The following is a 20,670-nucleotide window of genomic DNA, read 5'->3' on the forward strand; positions in this document are numbered from 1 at the left end:
GTGCCCCTCTGGTTGTCCAGTCTCTTTCAATCAATAACCCACATACAGTAATATGTAAATAGTACTGTTGAAATTAATATATGCCATAGAAGTGCAGCCTTGTGCATTTTCAATACAGTAACTGTCATCCAAACTGTAGCCTAAGTTTACATCAGGTAATACTGTCAAAGTACACAGTTCCATTGACAACATGCCTAAACATTTTGACGACCTTGTTCGTGAACAATAACTCAATGACTTATCATTCTGATGACACTGACATGATCATTGACATGAATATTTACTTTTGAGAGATGTACTAAGGATTTTTAGTGACTGACTAGCTTTAGAAACACATCTATTGTATATTGCAGTTTGTACAAATTGTTCTGAGAAATGCACTTATTATTTTGCACATGTTAGGGATGATGTGAAAAATGAACCAAAGCGACTGAGAAAAACTGTAATACCGCTCTGATATCCAATAGTTCTTCCCGGCTGTATGTAATGGCACTTAAGATTTTCTGGGCTAACAAAGTAAGAAAAAACACATAAAAAACTATTTACTGCAACGTTTCCTAAGGATTAGAAGCGAGGCAGCCCTCTCTGTCAACACCATCGCAGAGTTGCTATTTTTTCATAACATTTCTAACTGATTTTACTATACATTATACTGCATTTATAACAGGGATACAGCTAATGCAATAAACATATTGTTTGAATGTCCACGAAAAGAGGGCATTCAATCTAGAAACTATATTTTGTGTGGCATGTTTCCAGTAAACCCTGCTATTGTCTCTTATCTCTTCACAGCCCAATCCTCTTGTCTGTCAACCTAAATTGGGAGAAGCTCACACAGCACCGCCAACACAACAGACAATTCACTACCAGGAACTTCAAACCTCACAGACAGACAGACAGACAGACAGACAGACAGACAGACAGACAGACAGACAGACAGACAGACAGACAGACAGACAGACAGACAGACAGACAGACAGACAGACAGACAGACAGACAGACAGACAGACAGACAGACAGACAGACAGACAGACAGACAGACAGACGTATGGTAAGGTTTGTAATCTCCGAACACCAGAACCAAATAACACCTGCCCAAACCAGCTACTAGAATTGATAACATTTATGTTAAGAGTCTGTCACAAGAGCCTCAGCGAGTGTGAGAAAGCCCTATCTACTCCGTGAGAAAAAAACAGAGAACGGGTGAGGGACAGGATGACAGCCCTTCCCCCTTGTTCTCCAGGGACTGTTCATTCTTCCAGGGGGCCTGTTAACCAGATCTAGTAGTCAGAAGACAATACCAGCAGCTTTGCTCAGGGCCTCCCACATCCCTCAATTGCAGCGATGGAGCTAATTAAGGACCAGATTGCGCCAACCACTAGTTCCTCACCAACCATTCTATTGTGGCGAAGGAGCACCATATAATACTGAAACCCATACCTTATGTGAGGATCGCACACGCACGCAGACACACAACTTGGTGGAATTGTAAAGTAAATATGCATACCATTTACATATTAATCCACTCAGTGGATATTTGAGCTGTATTAGATCCCTGTTCCATTGCTCAAGGTCTCTGTGTTATGAAGCAGCTCTATTATCAATAGCATTGTAGTGATGTCTACATCTTAAATGGGATAATACAGGAGAACATGAGAACGTACCCATGATGATGTGCATTGCAGTGGTAACAAGGTGCCATATGCCACGGACAGAACACGTCACCGTGTCAGTGAAGCCTGGAGAAAAGGAGATGCAGAACAACATCAGTGGAATGCCATACACATGATATTGTCGTCAAACAATAAGTAGTTCTCAAAGGGGAAATGTTTACACCATCCAGGTATTTCTACTATTTACATTCACTCATTCTCCTATCAATTCTCCTATTTACCAAACCTATGACTGAGCTTCATAATTGCAGAAGTAAGCCATATGAATGTAGCAAGCTATCACGATTCTCAATGACACAAAAGACAAGAAACCTTATGCAAACACAATGTATCCTACTATTTGTAGATGAGGTAGCTAGGGTTAATAATTTATTAATTAAACTTAATATTGTCTGGTGCCAATTAGGCTGAGTTTACCTTGCTGGCAGTGGTGGACGGGATAGAACAGGTGTCAGTGTGTTTGTACTGATTATAGACAGAGACAAACACACAGAACAGAGAGAGAGAGAGTAGGAGAGAGAGAGAGAGACAGAGAGAGAGAGAGAGTAGGAGAGAGAGAGAGAGAGAGAGAGAGAAAGATATGGAGAGAGAGATAGCAGAGAGAGAGAGAGAGAGAGAGAGAGAGAGAGAGAGAGAAAGAGAGAGAGAGAAAGATATGGAGAGAGAGATAGCAGAGAGATAGCAGAGAGAGAAGGTGAGAGCAGGTTGTCTCTGTCACTAGGTGAGTAGGCATTTCCTTTCAAGCTGCTATCTGCCATGTTGTTTGCTCAGATTAACAGGATATGAGAACTGATGTCTGTAAAGGAGTACAGTACAGACAGATAGGACAGGCTGGGTGGGTGAGTGGCTGGGTGAGTGAGTGAGTGAGTGAGTGAGTGAGTGAGTGAGTGAGTGAGTGAGTGAGTGAGTGAGTGAGTGAGTGAGTGAGTGAGTGAGTGAGTGAGTGAGTGAGTGAGTGAGTGAGTGAGTGAGTGAGTGAGTGAGTGAGTGAGTGAGTGAGTGAGTGAGTGAGTGAGTGAGTGAGTGAGTGAGTGAGTGAGTGAGTGGCTTGAGTGGCTTGAGTGGCTGGGTGAGGGATTGACTTGTTCCTCCTCTCCTATGAAATGTGGTAGAGGCCTCGACAGCGCAGAGCGCGGAATACACGGGTGATACTCAGACAGCTTGGCCACCAATAGATATTATATAGTGCTGACCTCTGACCTTCCAGTTCACTGCTACGATTACACTGTTACTGTAACAAAGTTGTTCCCAATGATACGATTTGTTTTATAGTGATCTAGATCTTCATTGCTACAGTTATTCATTCAATGTATTGATTGGACTAAGACATTTCAAAATGTTTAGATGCTTAGGCGTAAGCATTGTAATGGCATATTATGCATATTAACTAATCATTTGCATAGTGTGATTCATATATTCTTTACTCCATTGCATGGAATGCTTTTGTCCCTTATAATCCAATGTATCTACAGTGCAGATAAATACCACATGAGATTTCCCTAATACTACAACGGAACTAGTGTAGATGATAATGTAGTGTTTTCCATCATCAGTTGTGTTCACATCTATTGTTCCTAGCCATTGTTGTGTGTGGTGCTCATATTATCAACAGCGACTGTAATTCCATAATTCACCCTCGTTAATTTCCCCTTCCCAAAAGGCACACACACTTCCTCATACATACAACAGCATGACGGATGAAGAGAGCTAACATGCAGGAGGAGGGGAGGAAGATAGACAGAGAAGGAAAAGAGAGAGACAGAGACATAGAGACAGAGCTAGAGAGAGAGAGAGAGAGAGAGAGAGAGAGAGAGAGAGAGAGAGAGAGAGAGAGAGAGACCCTAAACAGAGAGTACACAGTGGCAGAATACCTGACCACTATGACTAACCCAAACTTAAGGAACGCTTTAATTATGTACAGACTCAGTGAGCATAGCCTTGCTACTGAGAAAGGCAACCGTAGGCAGATCTGATTCTCAAAAGAAGACAGGCTATGCGCACACTGCCCACAAAATGAGGTGGAAACTGAGCTGCACTTCCTAACCTCCTGCCAAATGTATAACCATATGAGACACATATTTTCCTCAGATTACACAGATTCACAAAGAATTCGAAAACAAACGCAATTTTGATAAACTCCCATATCTATTGGGTGAAATACCACAGTGTGCCATCACAGCTGCAAGATTTGTGACCTGTTGCCGCAAGAAAAAGGCAACCCAGTGAAGAACAAACACCATTGTAAATACAACCCATATTTATGTTTATTTATTTTCCCTTTTCTACTTTAACTATTTGCACATAATTTGACATTTGAAATGTCTTTATTCTTATGGAACTTTTGTGAATGTAATATTTACTGTTCATTTTATTGTTTATTTCACTTTTGTTTATTATCTACTTCACTTGCTTTGGCAAAGTTAACATATGTTCCCATGCCAATAAAACCCTTAAATTGAATTGAATTGAGAGAGAGAGAGAGAGAGAAAAAAATGTCCTTGGAAGTGTGTGAGGCACTTCTGCAGAACAATTAACTTAATTAAGCAGACATCATGAATATTCATAATCTCATTAATGTCTCCCCGCCCCTATCCGGGCCGGCAGATGAATTGGATGCAATGACTCGCTAGTCTAGTCAAGCATGACAGAGAGAGAGAGAGAGAGGGAGAGAGGGGGGATAGATAGAGAGAGAGGAGGGAGAGAAAGAGAGGAGAGAGAGAGAGAGAGATAGAGATGGGAGACTAAGGAGAGACTCAGGAAGTGGAAACTAACGGCACCAACAATGGAATTTCAAAGAAATTAACAGTCCCCCTGAAACCCTTTAAACCAGTCAAATTAATTAGAATTCCGGAGCTTCTATGCTATACATACAAAACAGCTGTTTAAAAAAAAATAAAAAAAATGTATTGTCACATACACTGCACCAATTGGGTGTATAATAGGCTAGTATGTAGAAATGCTAGCTTGATTAGCATGCACAACGCATTAGGTAGCCCATATTTTGAAGATACAAAAATGTATTTGTAGTCCTCTTAGTAAAAAATGAACAATTTGTTATTTTATTTTTTATAAATATAAAGTGAAATTAATTGTTTTACAGCAGCCTACCCCAACTGGCAGCCCGTGGGACGAATTTGGACCGCAGGGGATTTTATTTGGCCCCTGAGTTTTTTGATTGCAAAAAATAAATACAGTTGTTTGTTTTTTTTATAATTGCTTTCATTGTTGGACTTAATATACTGTAAAAACACCAGCAAATCAGCTCCAAGTGATTTTAATTTTGTAAATCTGTTCCAAAGTATTCCCACGTGTAATAGAGAGATGTATGTGATTGTATACAAATGTAAGCAAGGTTTGAAATGATTATGTTTTAGTCAAATATTATATATGTTAGAGCTTTTTGCAGCCAATTTGCAGTGTACAAATTATTTGTAATTATGTGTCACGTCCTGACCCTAGTAAGATGACATTTTCTATAGTAGAGTAGGTCAGGGCGTGACAGGGGGTGTTTTTGGGTTCTATGTTTTCTATTTCTATGTTTTAGTTCTAGTTTTTTATTTCTATTTTGGGATTGTTTGGGTTGATCTCTAATTGGAGGCAGCTGATACTCGTTGCCTCTGATTAGAGATCATATTTAAGTAGGGTTTTTTTCTTCCTGGGTTTTGTGGGTAGTTGTTTTCTGTTTAGTGTATTTCACCTGACGGAACTGTCGGTCGTTTTGCTGTTTTGTTCAAAAATATATTCATTAAAAGTAAATATGAGCACTCTACATGCTGCGCCTTGGTCTCCTTTAGACGACCCTCGTTACATTATGTTCCGGCCCCCTGACCATCCACTCAAGTAGTAGTACAGCTATAGTAGTACAGCACTCATGGAGCAAAGAGCCTTGCTCAAGGACACATCTACAGATTTTTCTCTTTGCCGGCTGAGGTATTCAAACCAGCAACCTTTCGGTTACTGGCCCAATGCTCTAACCGCTAGACTGCCGCCCTTAGCTCAATTTTTAAATCTCAGCAGACAAATAAATTCATTAAATGAAAAAACTGTAAGATATATAATAAATATGGATATTATTGAGACTATGAATATAATGGTTTACTTTGACAGTACCCTAATTCCAACTATTTTCTAAATTCAAATGGTGCCATTTTGATAAACTGTGGAGTTTATTTATTATTTCCTTCAACAAAGGAGACATGATAGCATCCCTCCTTCAGTCTCAGGAGTGACATAGTCATGGTACAGCGGTGCCTATCTCTCCTCTCTCTCCTGTTTGTGACAAGAAACTGTTCACAAATACTCCCTTGAGAACACCCACTAATGAAGAGAAACAGTGACCTCTGAGCGACCAATTTGCAGTGAGTGCAGAGTGGCTGCTAACAACAGCACTCCATTTTACCACCCACCACCACAGCCTAGAATGACACGTGAAGGTCAAACTGTTGGCCCAAAAAGCCGGACTGGCCCATGGCAGCGTTGTTGATACCCTCGCTGTCGGCTGTGGTGTGTAGGGCCACTCATGATGCGTGAGTGTGTGTGTGTGTGTATGTGTGGCTATGAGGGTTTATTCCACAAATTATTGGAGTGATGAGCTCTCTGTACTACAAGATCTCACAGTCTCACATCAGAATTAGACGTTCATCCATGTTTCTTAAATGTCAAATTTCGAAGTTGTTGCAAACGTCAAATTTCGAAGTGTTAAAGTTGCAATATGTAACTTTTTGGGCGACCCGACCAAACTCACATAGAAATGTGAGTTATAGATCTGTCATTCTCATTGAAAGCAAGTGTAAGAAGTGGTAGATCTATTTTATGTGCGCTGTTTGTATGTTTTATTTTCTGCCTCTTTTACTTTCGGTTTTGTACACCAACTTCAAACAGCTGAAAATACAATATTTGGGGTTATGAAAAATATATTTCACAGCGGTTTAGATGGTACAATGATTCTCTACACTATACTTGCTTGTTTTGTCACATAAAGTTGCTTCAGAAAGTATTCACACCCCTTGACTTTTTACACATTTTGTGGTGTTACAGCCTGAATTTAAAATAGATAAAATTGAGATTTTTTGGGTCCCCGACCTACACACAATACCCCATAATGTAAACGTGGAAATATGTTTTTCCAAATTTTTCCAAATTAATTGCAAAATAAAAGCTGAAATGTCTTGAGTCAATGAGTATTCAACCCGTTTGTTATGGCAAGCCTAAAACAGTTCATGAGTAAGAATTTGCTTAAGAAGTCACATAATGCGTTGCATGGACTCACTCTGTGTGCAATAATAATGTTTAACATGATTTATTTATGACTAGCTCATCTCTGTACCCCACACATACAATTCATTACCTGTAAGGTCCCTCAGTCGAGCAGTGCATTTCAAACACAGATTCAACCACAAAGACCAGGGAGGTTTTCCAATGCCTAGCAAATAAGGGCACCTATTGGTGTAAAATTTTTTATTAAAAAATATATATATATAATACATTAGTGGCCGAGTTACAGTTTTGACTTAAATCTGCTTGAAAATCTATGGTAAGACCTGACAACGGTTGTCTAGCAATGATCAACAACCAACTTGACAAAGCTTGAAGAATTTGGAAAAGATTAATGGGCAAATGTTACACAATCCAGGTGTGGAAAGCTCTTAGACTTACCCAGAAAGACTCACAGCTGTAATTGCTATTAAAGGTGCTTCTACAAAGTATTGACTTGGGGGTGTGAATACTTATGACATATTTCTGTAATGAATTTTCAATACATTTGCAAAAAATGTTAAAAACATGTTTTCACTTTTTCATTATGGGGTATTGTGGGTTGATGGGTGAGAATTCTTTTTTTTTTAATCCATTTTGAATTCAGGCTGTAACACAACAAAATGTGGAATAAGTCAAGGGGTACAACTAGTTTCTTAGGTTTTGGATAGGCTTAAAACCAAAATGTCAAAAACAACTTGATATCGCTGGATTCGTACATGCAACTTTTGGAATCAGATGCTTACACCATCTACCATCCCCATCCACAACACCCCAGCAAAACCAAAACCCTAGTGGCCGGTTTCCACGTCATCTCCCGACGTCCTCAAACATGGATGGATGACGAATACTGATTTGTATCACGGGGTGACCTGCCTGCTCTATAACCATCATCTACTGCATGAGGCATACACTCAGCCAATGTCTGAGCCACATGCATGTTCAATGGTTGATGGACAGCAAATTTTCACAATTTTAAAGTGGAATAGCAAAAGTATAATTGTGGTTCCGTCTCAAATACAAGGCAATTCGCTCCCAGTGCAATCAAACCAAATTGCAATTCAACCAAGTTGAAATTGATACACTTGCTTGAACAACCAGTTTGTTTTCAATGGAGAAGTAAATAACTCCCTCTATGGAAATGTCATTGACATTGGACAATATTGTGATGTTTGTCAATTACATGGTCCTGAATCATGGGGTGGCAGGTAGCCTAGTGGCTAGAGCGTTGAGCCAGTAACCAAAAGGTTGCTAGATGGAATCCCTGAGCTGACAAGGTAAAAATCTATCGTTCTCCTCCTGAACAAGGCAGTTAACCCACTGTTCCTAGGCTGTCATTGCAAATAACAATTTGTTCTTAACTGACTTGCCTAGTTACAAAATATATGTTTTGATTGGCTAAGAAATCACTTTGCTCTATTAACACAATTTCACAATGCTCAAATTTGAGAAGCCTCTGCTATGCTTCAAGAAAACATTTATAACCACATGACCTTTATGGACTGATGGTGTGTAATAGCATACAAGCTAAAACCATTCAAACCAACATGGTGTTCCATTAGCGGATGTACACTTCATAAACTACATGGTCCTCTCATCACCCGGAGATAAGCTGTTCTAAATATTGGGTGAGGATTGAGAACAGCTGCAGAACAGAGAGGTCAAGCCATCCTTGCTCCTCATCTGCTGGAGTGTGTGTGTCTGCTTGTGTGTGCATGAGTGTGTGCCTGCGCATGTGCGTGTGTGTGTGTGTGTGCGTGTGTTTGTTGTTGTGTGTGTGTGCGCTGCCACCATTGCTCTTCACCTGCTGGTATTAGCCCTAGAGGAATTGATGCTTGGACAGGCGTGAACATGGAGTCGGTGTCCCTGCCTGACTCCATCTGGGCCTGCAGCAACAACCCATGGGCCACCTTGGCCACCGAGCCGTCCCCATCGACAGCCACAACCCTGGAGAAAACACACATGTATGAGATACAGCACACGCATAAATCGGCCACGAGTTGTCGACGCTGACACACACCACCCTGAAGGATAAAATACAACGTTACACACACACACACACAGAGCATGAAACAGTGAACTTCAATGCAGCTCAGGGTAAATGCCTGAGTAAGGATTTCCTCCTCTCAGCCTACGTAGCTGAGGTAAACATGACATACTGACATAGCAAGATAAATCAATCATATTAATCACCTGACTGAACAGAGAACATGTCTGTAATACAGGTCAGGGCCAGACAGACAGGTGGGTACACATGCAAGAACGCACACACACACACACACACACACACACACACACACACACACACACACACACACACACACACACACACACACACACACACACACACACAGGCCTACTCTCTACACTCATCATTACTACAGCGCTGGTTGACCTAGACCTGTTTAGTATATAAGTCGAATCCATTTCAATTAATTGAAATTATAATTCCCATTAAAGTATTGAATAGTCAGATTATGTCATGGATGCAGCATTTTCCAGGAATTTGTTCAAATCTGTAAGCCTGAGCCTATTAAGCTCCAATAAGCACATTACTAATACATGTACACTGATGAAAGCTTATTACAGTTCATTTCAGAAATGCTTTTGAACAAGACCTTATATTACTGCTCCTAAAAAGATTAGTTTAGCCTCCAATCCATGGCTGGTTGTAATTAAAGGGTGATTATATTGTGTAAAATTATTTTATGCTATTTTATTGGCCCCTCCCATTGGATGACATGCCTGTTACTAAGGTTTTGATATTGAGCTGTAGTTTACCTAGCAGTGGTAACAAAACAAAGCAATTTGTACCTAAATGTCAGCACTAAATGTGGTCAAAATTCTAAGATTCCTTGAACTGATTATTAGATTCAGTGTTTATATGTTTCACTCACTGAAAACATTATTAATCAGCAGCAAGGAATTCGTCTGTCATATCCTGAGCCGATGAGGCCCACCTCACAGTGTATGACAGACTCAGGTTATATACAGGTTATATAGCTGAGGCATTAGATAGGAGCCAGGCTTTGACCTCAAGTTCTCATCGTGTTCCAAAGATGTGTAATGACATATCATTCTCCTCTACGCTCTGCCTAATGTTCTGTCATTGCTTGGTGATACACTGGCAATACATCCCTCTATTAAAGAACACAGGCTCTCCACTAAACTACCTCTCATCTCCTATCCACCCCCCCAAGCAGGAAGGCAGTAATAAAATCGGTAAAAGGCAGTAAAGCTCTGTTAATACAATGTTTTAATTTGAGGAGCTGATAATTAACACTAATGTGAGATCTGGAAATAATTACACACATCGCAACAGCCTACAGTAGTGTCTGACATTCCTATTGTGTTACACACGCCACGATTCCATGGTTGTGTCCCAAATGGCACCCTATTCCATTTATAGTGCACTACTTTCAACCAGAGCCTTACGGGCCCCGGTCAAAAGTAGAGCACTGTTAAGAAAATAGTGTGCCATTTGGGTTACCACCCATGTAACAGGGACTGAGGCTGTCATGCTGTCACACCCTGCATGACTTCCTGGAAAAACAGTGGTAAAAAATATACTTTTTTCCTTAAAAGCAGAGATTAATGAGTTATGATCTATTAATGAAGACATACGTGATTAGCGTTTTATGCCTTCGCACCACTTCTCAGTCTTCTGGGGTTAATTAAGCTGGTGTTGACAAGACAAAGAGGAAATGATCTAGAATCAGACCATTGCGAAGGACCTTGAATCTATAACACCACATACTCTATTGGGAATATGTCTTCCACACGGAAAGCCTCTCCTTAAGCGGACTACTCTAGAAAACCTCATCCTCTATGGGGAATATACTGTACGTCTTCCACACAGTCTGTGAAAGCTTCCTATATAGCTAGACACAATTCCTATCTAACCAAAGTAAAAAAGAGCTCCATAGAGACGGACATCTAAAACTTACAGATGTTGTATGAAATAAGCCTTGTGTGAATCCTGTACAATCAGGTTCTGACTCTGATTGAAGTGCATGTTATGAAGCCTGTCTCCGAATAGTTTGGGGATATTGCAAATCAATTAGACATTGCATGACACTTGTATTAGTAATACCACAGCTTCCCTGCTTAATGATGATCCTGGTCTGCAAACAACCGAACAAGGCTATGTTGGGTTAAGTAGCTTAGCTTGAATCTTCAGGGACTTACCCAGTGATTTTGCCATGCAAACAGAATATTTAATTTTGATAAGAGGAGCATAACATATGTCTGACTCTTAACGTCAACCATACATCCAAACAATACAACCTACAGTACACAATACACATTTGTTCTTATCATGTAAGAAATCTTGAGATATTCATTGAGATATTGCTTGTGTATACGTGTCGTAATGTGTCTAATATATGTGGGCCACAGTAATGAGGTTGTGAGAGCAGGACAGAAGGATCATGAGCTCAGCTTTTCCACCAGTCACCCTTCACACCTGCTCCATCTGTCCCTCATATCAGACCTGCCTAGCAGAGCATGAGCCAGACATCCCTCCGTCTTTCCGTTCTCCCTCTCCTGCCTACCTCCCACCCCTGCTTACCTCCCACCACTGCCTACCTCCCACCCCTGTCTACCTCCCGCCCCTACATCTTCTTCCTGCCTCTACCTCCCTCCTCCTCCTTCCCCACCCTGCACCCTACCCTTCTCTCCCCTACCCCTCCTAAGTGTGAGGTTGTGGTGTAGACTAGTCTGTGCTGATCTGCTAAGCGACACCAATGCAGCAATCCTGGTTTAACAGGAGTCCGGAGCTACCTAAGAGGATCTAATTGTGACTATAATGCAGACACATGGGAGCTATGGTGTGGCAGTGTGGTGTAAAAACACACTCACACACATGCACACACACGGACAGGGAGAGAACGCACACACACACACGCACACACCAGCAGTCTGCTGGATGGAAGGTACTTCATCACTGCTTCCAGAACAAGTAATTAAAGTGCCACCTGCCGTGCCCACACTGGAGAGGACACACACCCACACACTCCTTTAAAGGAGACTGCCTCGGCTGGGTCGACTTGGTCCCCCGGCACACTGTTCTAATCATAGTATTATCACTAATTTTTTTAAACCTGGACTCTCCCTTCCCTCACCGTCTCTCTCTCTACTCTCTCACTCCTCTCTCTCTCCTTTTCTCTCTTGCTCTCCTTCTATCTCTCTCTCTCCTTCTATCTCTCTCTAACTTTTTATTACAGCTACTGTAAATGCCACTTTAAGAGGATAAACAAAACAGACCGTACCACAGACATGGGATTACTTCCTCATCTGACTTTGACTCTGTGCCATCATCCATCCCCATCCCTCCATCCCCATCCCTCCACCCTCATCCCTCCACCCTCATCCCTCCATCCCCATTCCTCCACCCTCATCCCTCCATCCCCATCCCTCCACCCTCATCCCTCCATCCCCATCCCTCCACCCTCATCGCTCCACCCTCACATCACTGCCCAGTATAATACCTTGTATTCATTGGAATCTCACCATGCTGATTACTCAACTCCATATCAATGTTGTGTTTTTATTTACCTACCTAACCCCTGAATAAAAAAAATGAATAAAGTGATTGGCTTTATTAATTGCCTTAGATGAGATTAGATGTATCAGTCTGCTGCAGCTGCATTCCCGTACTGGGAGCACTGGCTCAGATCAGTGTATTGGTTGGTTTTCTTTCTGTCTGATATTTTATGGAGAGGATTTATATGGACCATCTAACAGATAGTGTGGCAAGCAAACCTACCCATCATATTCATCCAAGTTAGATTCTGCACAGAATGGATAAAGCGTGCCCCTTTTCTTTCAGTGACTGTGAAGAGAGAAAGACAAGAGAACATAAATAAATGTGTTAGTGAATGAAAGATGAAATCAGAGGGCTGGGCTGGCACAAAAACATGGCTTTTAGTATCTCTATCCAATGTTCATTTGGCACATGGCTGATGAACATATGGGGGTGGCTGTAAAGTACAATTTATACTTGCATGCTGTTTGCATTTTGTATGAAGAAAAGAGAAGCAATGCAAAGAGGCTGCCTCCAGAGTGTTAATGCTTCTCTCACTTATGCAAAACAAGGTCAGTAACGCCACTACTCGTGTTCATTATTTTGTTATAACATGTGTAGTTGGTGTGGATATTTTAAATCCTTTGCAACACTGATGTTCATTATTTTGTAATAACATGTGTAGTTGGTGTGTTATTCTAAATCCTAAATCTGTTTTTTCAGGCAGAAAGAGGTCAAACTTCCGGGGGGGAAGGACATCCGAGGGACACAGTGAGACTACTATGATGTACAACAGCACTGGAGCGAGTTGATACATTGGACATTTGGGATGTGGGCATATCCACAGTGGGGGTGTGGGGGAGACAGGAAGGATAGCGGGTGGCACGCCAGGGAGAGGAGCACCCGTATCCCCACCCAGTTCTCCAGAGACTAGGTAACTGTCACTCTGCATCGCTGTCCTTAACACACATACAGATACAATCACCCCCCACCCCTCCCCCACCTCACCCCCCACCCGACACACACACCCACAAAGGAAGATGCCAAGGAATATGGGGGAACGGGGTTCTATACCACAGATGGCGTTACATGGCCTTGCCCCACTTAGCATTTCTGGGGCACCTCCTCTCTGTCGGAGCAGGTTAGTCCCAGCTGTACCCACCCATCACACACACACACACACACACACACACACACACACACACACACACCCATCACACACACACACACACACACACACACACACACACACACACACACAAAAACTATCACAGGCTCCACCATGACGGATGTGACACTTGCAGATGAGGATTTGTTGTGTGAGAATGTGTATCATATTGGTTAGAGTGTTGGGCCAGTAAGCGAAAGGTTGCTGGATCGAATCCCCGAGCTGACAAGGTAAAAATCTGTCGTTCTGCCCCTGAACAAGGCAGTTAATTAAATAAAAGTCACTTCTTTTTCTCTTTAAAAAAATTAAATCTATCTGAAGGACCACATGGATATTTCATTCCTGGTCTATGTCTCTGGTACCAATGCCTACACTGCAGTTGTATTGTTACATGGAAATGTTAGGTGGACATATACACTGTGTCACGACTTCTGCCGAAGTCGATGCCTCTCCTCGTTCAGGCCGTGCTCGGCGGTCGACGTCACCGGTCTTCTAGCCATCATTGATCCATTTTTCATTTTCCATTGGTTTTGTCTTGTCTTCCTACACACCTGGTTCTAATCCTATTCATTACATGTTGTGTATTTAACCCTCTGTTTCCCCTCATGTCCTTGTCAGAGATTGTTTTGTTTGTATGCTCGTGCATTATGGATTGGTGCGCGACGGGTTCTTGTACCCACTTTTATTTATTATGTACTTTGGTTTTTGGAGTTTTATTGAACGCTATTAAACTACTCCATTTATACCAAGTTCGATTCTCCTGCGCCTGACTTCCCTGCCACCTACACACACGACATTACACACTGAGTGTACAAAACACCCAGGTGAAAGCTATGATCCCTTATTGATGTCACTTGTTAAATCCACCTCAATCAGTGACGATGAAGGGGAGGAGACAGGTTAAAGACGGAATTTTCAGCCTTGAGACAATTGAGACATGGATTGCGTATGTGTGCAATTCAGAGAGTGAACGGGCAAGACAAAATATTTAAGTGCATTTGAACGGGGTATGGTAGTAGGTGCCAGGCACACAGGCTTCTGTTAAGAACTGCAACGCTGCTGGGTTTTTCAAGCTCAACAGTTTCCTGTGTGTATCAAGAGCAGTCCACCACCCAAAGGACATCTAGCTAACTTGACACAACTGTGGGACGCATTGGAGTCAACATGGGCCAGCATCCCTGTGGAATGCTTTCGACACCTTGTAGAGTCCATGCTCTGACGAATTGAGGCAGTTCTGAGGGCATAAAAGGTTGGGGGGGGGGGGGTGCAACTCAACATTAGGAAGGTGTTCTTAATGTTTTGTACACTCAGTGTACAGCAAAAACAGGGACTTGAACATATCCTGCTATCCGGAAAGAAATATACTATAGCCAAAAATGACCTGTAGGAATGTTGCTTCCCTGGTACCAGTACTGCAGTTGTATTGTCATATCAAGATGATGTTGATGTATGTTGTGTACATACAGTAAAAACAGGGACTATGCAGAGATGCTTTTTTTATCCAGAAGAAATGGCCCATATACATAAATTCACATCAATTCAATGATTAGTCATGCATTAGATATTCTATGCAACTATTATTCTAAATATTACAACTATATGCTTACTAAAACAGGATTTCTCTCTGTTTCTACCTAACTGTCATTATATTGTCCAAATGACATTATCATTCACTTGTTAAAGTAAATTGCGGACACATTTGTCGCCATCACAATTCATTGAAGTAATAACATCATCAATAACAGAAATTATAACATCATCAAACCCAGTTGGTCCCTACTGCCACTGCAGTGTATTGTAGACTCCAGAACAGCTCCCAGCTTCCAGCCAGGGCCCAGAATGAGATATTTAATTTATATTAGGTAAAGTATGTTTTAATGGCTCCTCGTCGACCACTCATCCCCTGCCCTCCCCACGGGGAGAACACAGCCTCAGGAAAGAAGGGCTGCGTCCCAAATGGGACCCTATTGCCTGCATAGTGCACTACTTTTGACCAGAGCTCTATGAACCCTAAGGGCCCTGGTCAAAAGTATTACACTGTATAGTGAATATTGTGCAATTTGGGACACAACCAGATTCTATTACAGTTGGCTTTTAGAAGTCTCTGGAATCAGATAGTAGCATTCATTAGAGCACACACACACACACACACACAAACACACGCACACACACACACACACACACACACACACACACACACACACACACACACACACACACACACACACACACACACACACACACACACACACACAAGCATGCACGCACTTACACAAGCACTTACACGCGCACATACACAATACACAGACAGGAGGAGGAGGAGGAGGAAAGGAGTAGGGGGAGGGGGAGGAGGAGTAGAAACAGGAAGAGGAGGTGAGGAAGAGGGGGAGGAGGAGGAACAGGAGGAGGAGGAGAGGAGGAGGAGAAGGAGAAACAGGAACAGGAGGAGGAGGGGAAAGAGGAACAGGAGGAAGCGGAGAGGGGGAGGGGAGGAAAAGGATGAGGAGAAGAGGAGGAGAGAGGAACGGGGAGGAACAGGAGGAGGAGGAGGGGGAGGAGCAGGGGGAAAGGAGGAGATGAGGATGGGGAGAGGTGAGAAGAGGGAGGAGAGGGGTAGGAGGAGAGGGGGAGGAGATGAACAGATGGGCCTAGCCCCTCCCATGGGTCAGGTTACTCAGTAAGGAGAGGAGACACTGCTCCTGTTATTAAGTGTGAGACGCACTTTAGACTCACCAGAATAGTACAGCTGCTGCTATACACACACACGCACACGCACACGCACACAGTCTCATGGGACACTTACTGGTGACATCAGCCTTGATGTCTGCTAGCTGAAACAGTGGTGCAACATAGTCTCTGTAGATCTGATAGGCCTCTTTCTTATGGCTGGTAGGGTTCACAAACACCTTCAGGGACTTGGGCCTGTTCTGGAAACCTGCAAGAAGACAAGGGGATAATCAATCAATCAAATGTATTTATAAAGCCATTTTATATCACAAAGTCCTGGTGTAGACACCAAAAAGAGACAGCAAAAACAGAAGCAGAGGACAACAGAATTAAAAAGGGCAAACAAACAGGTAAATATCTGCTTCACTGGGATTTCCAGTCCAGGTCAAGCACATCTGTTAGTCAGTAAAAGCTGCCATCCCTATCAGGCATGATCAGTTTTATCACTGTGTATTGAGCTTTTGTCTGAGGCACTTGCTATAAAATCAGCTGAACAAAGAGTGAGTTGAGTCCACTCTACTTCTAAAGGTCAGTAGGTTTGAAGCTCTCGCTTACACAGCCTGAACTGCAGCTAGAGAGTCTGAGCTGAGGGAGATAGGGGGGAGTCATGACTCTCTGTCTAATTCTCTCCCCTTCCCTCAACCCTCGCCCTCTCTCCCCCCTGACCTCTCCCTCTCTTCACCCTGCCCTCTCTCTCTATTCCCCCTGCCCTCTCCTTCACTTCCCCCTGCCCTCTCCCTCTCTTCACCCTGCCCTCTCTCTCTCTTCCCTCTGCCCTCTCTCTCTCTCTGAGCTCCCCCACGCCCTCTCTCTGTCTGTTCTCCACCCTGCCCTCCACTAAGCACCCAGCCACTGAGCTACTGAGCTTCCACACTGGATCAGAACTAGACAGAATTAGGGAGTGTTCCTTCCTGGCTTTCCTGGAGCCTGGTGGAGACCCAGGAATCGATAGGGAGAGGCAGCATGCTGAACCTCTCATCCCCATCATTGTCTCCATTATCCCCCTCATTACTCTAATCCACTGGCTCCCTGGTGGTTGGTCCCTGAAGGTCCTGACCTCGACACGCTAATGAGCCCTATGCCCCCTGAGCCCCAGCCTGAGCCTCAGCCTGCCAGCCCGGGAGAGGAGAGGAGCTCAGGAAGGTACAGCAAGCCTGGAGATGTGCTTTCTCCAGTCTTCTAGAGCAGGTATTCCCAAACTGGGGTACGAACAATGCAGTCGGGGGTACGCCAAATAAAAATGTGATTCACTTCTTTCTTTTTTTTTATAATATATATATTTTTTAAGTAAAAATAAATTCAAACAGTCCATTTTTATTTTCCAATGGGGCAATACATTTGGCTATACAGTTTTTTTTCTCGCCTGAGTAGCCTCGTTTCACAGCCAAAAATAAAATTAAACCATCTAGTGACACAGTGTAATAACAACACAATGTCAAATACAGGTAGCCTAGTCAAATAATTAACATCCAGTCACATTAACCATTAGTCTCTCGCGGGTCTTCCACTTACAGTCCGTATGTAGCCAAACGTAGCTGCTGCTCATGTTGGTATCTGTACTGACGGCGCAAAAGCCATGACAGGGAGACATAGAGGAGTGGTAACGCGCGTGCAAGCAGTTGCTCCCGACGCCACTTGGGTACACTGCAGCATCCACCGAGAGGCTCTTGCTGGACACTACTGTGAAAATAATTACGTTTGTTAAAGCAAGGCCCCTGAACTCTCGTGTATTTTCTGCACTATGCAATGATATGGCAGCGACCATGTAATGCTTTTACAACATGCACTTGTACTATGGGAAGTCACCCATAGTACTGTGCCCATTCAATTACGGTTTTCTGGTAACCACAGTGAGACCATACAGTTCCTCCTCATTGCATCTCCCCATGTTCCAGTGGTTTTGGGATTTTCCTGGCTACAAAAACACAATCCTGTGATTGACTGGACCACAAGCTCCATCCTGGGTTGGAGCCCATTTTGCCATTCCCACTGCCTTCAATCAGTACAGCCTTTTCCAAGTCGTCTTCCTCATGATGTTAGCCTGTTAGGGCTAGGGGGCAGTATTGACACGGCCGGATAAAAAACGTACCCGATTTAATCTGGTTACTACTCCTGCCCAGTAACTAGAATATGCATATAATTATTGGCTTTGGATAGAAAACACCCTAAAGTTTCTAAAACTGTTTGAATGGTGTCTGTGAGTATAACAGAACTCAAATGGCAGGCCAAAACCTGAGAAGATTCCATGCAGGAAGTGGCCTGTCTGACAAGTTGTGTTTCATCTTGGCTCTTTTTATTGAAGACTGAGGATCTTTGCTCTAACGTGACACTTCCTACGGCTCCCATAGGCTCTCAGAGCCCGGGAAAAAGCTGAACGATATCGAGGCAGCCTCTGGCTGAAACACATTATTGCTTTTGGCAAGTGGCCGATCAGAGTACTATGGGCTTAGGCGCGTGCCCGAGTCGACCCCATGCTTTATTTTCTTTCGTCTGTTTACCTAAACGCAGATTCCCGGTCGGAATATTATCGCTTTTTTATGAGAAAAATGGCATAAAAATGGATTTTAAACAGCGGTTGACATGCTTCGAAGTACGGTAATGGAATATTTAGAATTTTTTTGTCACGAATTGCGCCATGCTCGTCACCCTTATTTACCCTTTCGGATAGTGTCTTGAACGCACGAACAAAACGCTGCTGTTTGGATATAACTATGGATTATTTTGAACCAAACCAACATTTGTTATTGAAGTAGAAGTCCTGGGAGTGCATTCTGACGAAGACAGCAAAGGTAATAACATTTTTCTTATAGTAAATCTGACTTTGGTGAGTGCTAAACTTGCTGGGTGTCTAAATAGCTAGCCCTGTGATCCCAGGCTATCTACTGAGAATATTGCAAAATGTGCTTTCACCGAAAAGCTATTTTAAAATCGGACATATCGAGTGCATAGAGGAGTTCTGTATCTATAATTCTTAAAATAATTGTTATGCTTTTTGTGAACGTTTTTGTGAACGTGAGTAATTTAGTAAATTCACCGGCAGTGTTCGGTGGGAATGTTAGTCACATGCTAGTCACATGCTAATGTAAAAAGCTGGTTTTTGATATAAATATGAACTTGATTGAACAAAACATGCATGTATTGTATAACATAATGTCCTAGGGTTGTCATCTGATGAAGATCATCAAAGGTTAGTGCTGCATTTAGCTGTGGTTTGGGTTTATGTGACATTATATGCTAGCTTGAAAAATGGGTGTCTGATTATTTCTGGCTGGGTACTCTGCTGACATAATCTAATGTTTTGCTTTCGTTGTAAAGCCTTTTTGAAATCGGACAGTGTGGTTAGATTAACGAGAGTCTTGTCTTTAAAATGGTGTAAAATAGTCATATGTTTGAAAAATTGAAGTTTTTGTATTTTTGAGGTTTTTGAATAACGCGCCACGGGATTACACTGGCTGTTACGTAGGTGGGACGATTTGGTGCCACCTACCCTAGAGAGGTTAACAAGACTGTGTATGTCTCTGCCATTCCCACTGAGTATCATGACCTCCTGGAGGTATTTAGTAAGGCACGTGCTACTTCCCTTCCCCTGCACCGTCCTTATGACTGTGCCATTGATCTTCTCCCAGGCACTACACCACCTCGGGGTCGATTGTAATCTCTGTCTGAACCAGAGACCAAAGCTATGGAGGAGTACATAGAGGAGTCTCTGACCACTGGGGCCGTCCGTCCGTCTGTATCCCCTGCCGACGCAGGGATTTTCTTTGTGGAGAAGAAGGACAAGACCCTGCGTCCGTGCATTGACTCCCGAGGACTTAACGACATTACTGTCAAGAATCGTTACCCCCTACCTCTCCTCTCCTCGGCGTTTGAACCTCTCCAGGGGGCCACCATATTTTCCAAGTTGGACCTTCGAAATGCCTACTACCTGGTTCGGATACACGGGGGGATGAGTGGAAGACAGCCTTCAACACAGCCAGTGGACATTATGAGTACGGGGTCATGCTTTGGTCAATGATGTGCTTCAGGACATGCTAAACCGGTTTGTGTTTGTGTACCTTGACGTCATCCAGTTTTTTTCCTGATCTGCACAAGAACATGTCCTTCATGTCAGACAGGTCCTTCAGTGCCTCCTGGAGAACCAACTGTTCGTGAAAGCAGAGAAGTGTGAGTTCCACCGCTCTACAATCACCTTTGCGGGATATGTCATTGCTGAGGGCAATGTTCAGATGGATACAAGAAAGGTGAAAGCAGTGGTGGATTGGCCTCAACCAACGTCCAGGGTGCAGTTGCAACAGTTTCTTGGTTTTGCAAACTTCAATTGACGT

General features: G+C 42.9%; 1 pseudogene; it reads right to left on the bottom strand.

Moving 5' to 3' along the window:
* Nucleotides 1-20,670, bottom strand: part of LOC106586405 (ceramide kinase-like protein) — an 83,345-nt pseudogene that overhangs the window by 25,402 nt on the left and 37,273 nt on the right.

Source organism: Salmo salar, chromosome ssa25 (assembly GCF_905237065.1).
Source record: "Salmo salar chromosome ssa25, Ssal_v3.1, whole genome shotgun sequence".
Taxonomy (NCBI): domain Eukaryota; kingdom Metazoa; phylum Chordata; class Actinopteri; order Salmoniformes; family Salmonidae; genus Salmo; species Salmo salar.